The sequence below is a fragment of the Vipera ursinii genome (assembly GCF_947247035.1).
Source record: "Vipera ursinii genome assembly, chromosome: 1".
NCBI classification, from domain to species: Eukaryota; Metazoa; Chordata; class Lepidosauria; order Squamata; family Viperidae; genus Vipera; species Vipera ursinii.
The window spans coordinates 248,060,984-248,068,826 of NC_139512.1; positions in this window are offsets into that span (position 1 = coordinate 248,060,984).

Sequence of the window (7,843 nt, forward strand, 5' to 3'; positions counted from 1 at the left end):
ACGAAGATCCTTGCCAGCTTTTTCTTCCGACCTCCAAATCCTCAACTGGACTGCAGTTGGGGAGGCGAGCTGGACGTCAGAACCCTAAACGTAGCAAAGCTTTCTCCCCCTAAGCCGAGCAAACGTGCTCAGTTTTAAGGGGGAAGCTGAAGCCTGACTGCAGCGGCTCGGGGCACTTGAGGACCAAAAGAGGGAGCCGGGGTGGTGTAGTTGTGTGGTGGGGGGGGGGGGGGGTACCGGGAGACTACGAAAGTCCTCGGGTGGCTTGGAGTCTTTCAGACCCAACTACTGCCAGAATGATTGTTGCGCGATTAACGAAGTGAGGATACACCACGAACGTTTGAGAGAAAAGGCAGCTTATAAAAATGCAGCAATGAATGAATAAAAACAAAGTAACCCTGTCGCAGGGGTCTTCAAACTTGGCCCTTTTATGACTTGTGGACTTCAACACCCAGAATTCCTCAGCCAGCATGGCTGGCTGAGGAATTCTGGGAGTTGAAGTCCACAAGTCATAAAAGGGCCAAGTTTGAAGACCCCTGCGTGTAAAGCAAACGATAGAGCAGGGGTGTCAAACTCAATTTCATTGAGGGCCACATCAGCATTGTGGTTGCCCTCAGAGGGCTGGGTGGATATGGCCAAGGTGGGCGTAGCCTTACTGGGTGGGCATGGCTAGCTCTACATCATTGGCATCAAGGGTGCCTATGGGGGCCTGGGCAGGAGTGGGACAGATATGAGGGTCTCTGGCAGAAGGAGGGTCTCTGGGCCAGGGCCAAGGCAATGGGGGGGGCGTTCCCTCACTGTTTCCAGGATGGCTTCGTGGGCCACATGAAACCATTTCACGGGCCGCATCCAGCCCCCGGGCCTTGTGTTTGACATGTCTGCGATAGAGCCTTTATAGTGCAAATGCGTTGTCAGGGTTTCCTCCACGCCTCCAGAAAAGGAGAACACTTGCTTGGAAAAATCGGGGCCGTCAGGTTGTTTTTGCTTGCTTCTCAATAGCAGTAGCACTTGGACTTGTACACCGCTTCACGGTGCCTTACAGCCCTCTCTAAGCGGTTTACAGAGTCAGCATATTGTCCCCAACAATCTGGGTCCTTATTTTATCCACGTCGGAAGGATGGGAGACTGAGTCAACCTTGAGCCGCTGAGAATCGAACTGCCGGCAGTCAGCAGAATTAGCCTACAATATTGCAATCTAGCCACTGTGCCATCACGGCTCTAAATTGACGTAGAGGAGTTGGGGAGGAGCCATGCTTTGTGGCGAGGAGGAACACCTAGGGCAGCGGTAGGGAACCTTGCTTTTTTGACTTGTGGACTTCAATACCCAGAATTCCTGAACAAGCCATGCTGACTCAGGAATTCTGGGGGCTGAAGTCCACAGGTCATAAAAGAGCCAAGGTTTCCCTACCCCTGACCTAGGGCAACAGGAATCACCCAGGTAGCTTAGTGAGGATCTGTTGTCTCCAGCAGTCAAAGCAGAGCCCCTTGGCCTAATGAGAGGGCACCTCTGGGCAACCCGGAGGTGACTGAGCTTCCCGAGACTCCTCTATGGCGAATTAGTGTTCTCAGAGATTGCCTTGGTCCATGGATAATACTTCAGCTTAGACCAGCTCAGAGGTAAGCTTGCACAAAGGTTGGAGGACTCCCTTATGAGGATTTGTGAAAGCCAGCGTGTTCCAAATGTGCTTTTCCAAGAGGCAACCAGTTTTTTTTTCCCTTGAAAACATTTCGCTTCTCATCCAAGAAGCTTTTTCAGAACTGAGAAAAAGCAAGTTTAGTTGCCTTTTGGAAAAGCATCTTTGGGACAACCGTGACCTGGGTTGAGAAACTCCATAGAAAAAAAGCCAGTATGGTATGCTAATGAAGGTATTGGGACTTTAAATAGCGACACTCATCTTCCGGGTCTACTTCTCTCACAGACGTTTCATATATAGAGAGGCGGTGGTGAGGCCCCTTCTCAAGAAGCCTGCTCTGGACCCGGCCTCCTTGAATAACTATTGTCCTGTCTCCAACCTTCGCCTTGTAGCGAAGGTTGTTGAGAGTGTTGTGGCGCGTCAGCTTCTGCAATTCCTGGATGAAGCGGACTATCTGGACCCATACCAGTCCAGTTTCAGACCCGGTTACAGCACAGAAACGGCATTGGTCGTACTGGTAGATGATCTCTGGCGGGCCTGGGACAGGGGTTGCTCCTCTGTCCTGGTCCTACTTGACCTGTCAGCAGATTTTGATACCATCAACCATGGTATCCTGCTGCAACGGCTCGAGGGGTTGGGAGTGGGAGGAACTGTTTTACGGTGGTTCCCCTCCTACCTCTTGGGCCGTTTGCAGTTCTTAGTGGCAGGGGGGCGGAGATCTACCCCGAGGCCCCTTTCTTGTGGGGTACCTCAGGGGTCGGTTCTCTCCCCCCTTCTTTTTAACATCTATATGAAGCCACTGGGTGAGATCATCCGTGGCTTTGGGGTGAGGTATCACCAATATGCCGATGATACCCAGTTGTTTATCTCCACCCTAGTCAACAAACGAATCCCAGCCACAGAAACCGACACCAGACCCACAACAACACAGGACACACTTCTAATATAGATAAGATTGAGCATAAAGGAAGGGTTGTGTTTCAACAGGACCTTATCAAGGACGCTTTTGTGGATTTTTATTCTAAATTATATGCTAAGGAGAAAATTAATGAAAAAGATATTGATATATATTTGGAGAATGCTAGCATCCCGGTTCTTACGCAAGTACAAAAAGAGGGGATTAATCAATTGATTACAGAAGAAGAAATTTTTACAGCAATTAAGGAATTGAAGGTGGATAAAGCACCAGGTACGGATGGTTTGACTGCGGCCTATTACAAAAATTTACAATTAGAGATGATAAAACCGTTAAAGGAACTGTTCCAGACAATCCAGAGGGGGGGGAAGGTGCCACCGTCTTGGAGAACAGCTTTTATTTCCTTGATTCCGAAGGAAGACCAAGATGCTACTCAAGTTAAAAATTACAGACCGATATCGCTTTTAAATACAGATTACAAGATATTTGCTAAGGTTTTGGCTAATAGACTGATGAGGGTTCTGCAACAGGTGATTCATGGGGACCAAACGGGGTTTATTAGTGGTAGGCAAATGAAAAATAATGTGAGGCATATAGTTGATGTGTTAGAGTTTTTGGAAAGGAACAACCAGATCTCTGCGGCGCTAATTTTTTTAGATGCTGAAAAAGCTTTTGATCAATTGAATTGGCAATTTTTGTTGAAAGTTTTAGACAAAATGGATTTTGGGGAAAATTTTTTGCAACCGATTAGGGCATTATATCAAAAACAAACTGCCCGAATTATAGTTAATAATAGTCTGACAGAAGCATGTAATATTGAGAAGGGCACAAGGCAAGGGTGTCCGTTATCGCCCTTGTTATTTGTGTTAACATTAGAGATATTATTGGTTAAAATACGGAATTCGGAAAAAATTAAGGGGATACAAATTAGAGATCAGGATTATAGATTGAGAGCATTCGCAGATGATCTGGTTGTTACAGTGACCCAGCCAGAGAACTCTGTTGTGGATCTGATGGAGATAATAACACAATATGGGAAGGTTTCTGGATTTAAAGTTAATACACAGAAAACCAAAATTTTGGCCAGAAATATGACAGTTTCGCAAAAGGCTCTCTTAGAAGGACTAACTGGATTTGAGATTGTTAAAAGGGTTAAATATTTGGGGGTGCTTTTGTCGCCCTCTAATACAAAGTTATATAAAAATAATTATGAAAAACTATGGGGGAAAATTCAAAAAGAATTGGAGAGTTGGGAAAAATTGCAATTGTCTTTGTTGGGACGGATTGCAGCAGTGAAAATGAATGTCCTGCCTAAACTTTTATTTTTATTTCAAATGATACCGATTCTTAAGAAAGATTCTAATTTGGAGGAATGGCAGCGAGGTATCAATAAATTTGTGTGGGCAGGGAAAAAGCCACGAGTTAAACTTAAGATTATGCAGGATACTCGTGAGAGAGGTGGTCTTAAAATGCCTAATTTTAAACTATATTATGAAGCTGCTGCATTAGTAGGAATAAGTGATTGGATTAATTTGACACAAGAGAGATTATTAAATCTTGAGGGCCATGATTTGTTGTTCGGCTGGCATGCATATTTGTTGTATGACAAGAAGGTAGACAATGTGTTTAGAGTGCATATTTTAAGACAGGCATTGCTGAGAGTTTGGAAGAAGTATAGACATAAGTTAGATTGCAAGATACCACTGTGGGCAATTCCAAAACACGCAATAGAAAATATACATGCTGGTTTCAAACATGATGTGACTACGTATAAGGAGATCCTAAGTTTGGAAAGAAATGTCTGGTGTTTGAAATCATATAGCCTCTTGCGAGAAGAGAAGGTTGTTCAAAACTGGTTTCAATATACTCAGTTACGGGCCAGGTGGAAAGAAGACCAGAAAAATGGTTTTACAATGACTGATGAAAATTTGATAAAGCAAATTAGAAATCAGGGACCAGCACATATTAAACGGATATATCTTGCGTTGATAGAGATTGATTCAGAAACAGAACTTGTTAAGGATTGTATGATAAAATGGGCCCAAAACATCCAGGAAGTTATCACAATGGATACGTGGGAAAAGATTTGGGTGAGGAACGTAAAATTTACACAAGCTCAAAATCTAAGAGAAAATTTTTACAAAATGTTTTATAGATGGCATTTAGATCCTAAAAAGCTTGCAAGTATGTATCCGAATTATCAGCCTAAATGTTGGAGGTGCAGTGATGAAGATGCAACATATTTTCACATATGGTGGACATGTAAAAAGGTCAAGGCTTTTTGAATAAAAGTCTGGTGGAACATGCAGAAGATTTTTAAACAGAGGATAAAGTTTTGTCCGCAACTTTTTCTGTTGGGAATAATTACAGATGCTACAGTTGTGGACACCAAGTTGATGTTGAATTTAATTACGGCAGCAAGACTCTTGATAGGTCAGTATTGGAAGAAAGAGGAACTGCCGACCATAGAAGAGTGGACTTTAAAGGTTTCCGACCTGGCTGAGATGGCGAAGATTTTGGCCTATTTGAAAGATCACTCGCAAGAACGCTATATTATGGAATGGAGAAAATGGATTGAGTTTATCCAGAATAAGTATAGGGTTAAGAAGTTTTATGTAGCATTTGAATAAGTCTTCTTTCTTTTTTTTTCTTTTAGTTTTTTTTATATATATTTAATATTACTAAGGCTTGTTTTATCCTATATAAGCTAGAGAGTGATGGATTTTAGAGTTTATAGTTGTTAGTATATGATAGTTTATGATTGTTTTTTTTATATATACCTTGTATTTAGCTCTGGGAAGTTGGGGGGAGGGGGGAGAGGTAGGGGGGAGGGAGAAGGGAGGGGAGGGGGGTTTTTAAAGAAAAATTGTATGTTAAAACTTTTCAATAAAAAAAAAACACAGGACACTACCACCAATCACCCTCACCAGACTCAAACCCAAACCCACCCCATAGACGAAATGCAACCACCATCCAGAAGCCAAACCTCGGCGGCATCTCCAGCTGCTGCACCCCCCCCGACCCCCCCACAAAGCAAAATGACGTACGCCATGAACACAGAGCCAGACCGCAAACTTGAAGCCAAACCAAAGCCCGGGATGTTACACCACAGCCTTCTGCTCAGGACATTACATCACAGAATTCAGGTTACAATGCTAAAACCCGGGATATCACAACACAGCAAACCACCCAGGATATTTCAACACAGAACTCAGGAAATCACTACAATAGAGCTCAGGATGTCATCACACAGCCCCATTACCCAGGTCGTTACAACACAAAGGACTAACGAGCACAGCCAGCACCTCAGCCACACAGGATGTTACAAATCAGCCAACTAATCCACAATAACCCCATCAACCAATATGATGTAACATCACAGCCAACCAATCTGCTTACAGCAACAAAGCCAGCACCCCACACATCCCCGCCAGTATTTATAGATGGCAGCTCCGATCACGCTTTGCTCGCACAAGCATGAAACTGAAGACACCAGCCTGAAGATGATGAGTGGGACCTCGTCGAAATGTTGCCAAGACACCCTCAATCCAAAGACAGTATGTGGATGAGACAGGCAAGGGTTCATTTAGGAATTCAATAGATATGTTTCTCTGATTTTTATCCTGTAGGGACAAAGAAATCTGTAAACTCTGCAAAGCGTCAGGAATGGCATCTGGCCAGTAAATGCTCAGCTCCATTCAGTTGCCCTGACTCTGCACTGAATTAAGGGACTACAGGGTTGTAAAAAGGGAGGTATTTCTAATAAGTTACTTTTATGTAGGTTGATTGTAAGATTATATGGAATCTGTTGGTTATTTTTGTATAGTAAACTACCTGGAGTCTTGGAAGCTGGATACATAGAAATATATGTAAATAAAGTATTATATGTAAATAAATGCCTTCTCTGTGACAAAGCAAATGTGCTACATTCCCACGTTCATTTCTCCTCTATATTAACAATATTGTATGACAATTACATAAGGGAGAGGTTAGTGAAGTTCAGCGTTTTCTACTTTTATGAGTCAACGTAACCTTGATGCTTAGCGCTTGTTTCTCTTGCGTTCTCTTATAACATAATCTCATTAGTTTCCTTTTAAAACGTTAAGCACGTGCTGGTATGTTAGAAAGAACAAACTGAAACGGTATTGTAGTTCTTTTATTGGAGCAAGTTATATACAGAAACAAACATTTAATTTCCATTATGAGAGAACTCTTCTTTGGGGGGCTTATTTTCTTTTTCGAAGTAGGAAAAATGAGAGAAGTAAAATAGAGGAATCTTTTATCTGTAAATATGATGGCTATAAAATGTGCATTACAATCACCTACAATTAATACACTCTAGGCGCTTCAAGTTTGTGTTTAGAAAAAAAAATCCTCACTTTTCTTGTCCTGGAAGTTTGGGGGTGTGTGGGGTGCTTGGTGCTCTCTAAGCTTGGTTGTTTCCTTGCAGACATTTCATTACCTAACTAGATAACATTATCACTGCTAGAAAGGAGTGGGGTTGCTCATGGTTTATATATAAGTGGCATGCCTGGAAGGGCGAGTGGGAGTGTTGTTTTCTTCTTGATGGTTCCTTGATTGTTGTTTACTGTTTGTCAAGTGGCAAACAATATCCCAATCAAGAAACTACCAACTCAAAACAAGCGACTAGAACAGGGGTAGGCAACCTCGGCTCTTTTATGACTCATGGACTTCAACTCCCAGAATTCCTGAGCCAGCTTGGCTGGCTCAGGAATTCTGGGAGTTGAAGTCCATGAGTCATAAAAGAGCCGAGGTTGCCTACCCCTGGACTAGAAGGTCGCTCGAAAAATGATGGCTGCTTCTGGAATCCGTTGCCATATGGCTGCCCAAATCACAAAGCTCTGGATATCTTCAAAAGGTTAATGTGTGGTGCTTGATGTGGAGGTGGGGAAGAGACCCAAGCCCTGTGGGGACCTGCTGAGGGTGAATTAAATAGGGGGAGCCCGTCAGTGTCCCTGCAATTGGTTGTAAAGGCAAATGACTGGAGGGATGTTTCAGCAGCTCTAATTTTAGGACCAGGTTGTAAGCAGCTTACAGCGGTCTGCTGTAACTTCAATCGCTTAGCGACCAGTCATTAAGCAAGGGCTATTGGTATTATGCACCTGGAAGGTACAATACGTGAAGAGGGTTACTTAAAGTACATAGAATGATATTGACATCTTAGTTCATATTTTTTTTCAGGTATTATGTTCATTAGGATAGTATCAACTCTACTTCCTGAACCCTGTAAATTTAGTATGCACAATTATATTTCAAAAGCTAAATGCTAAGA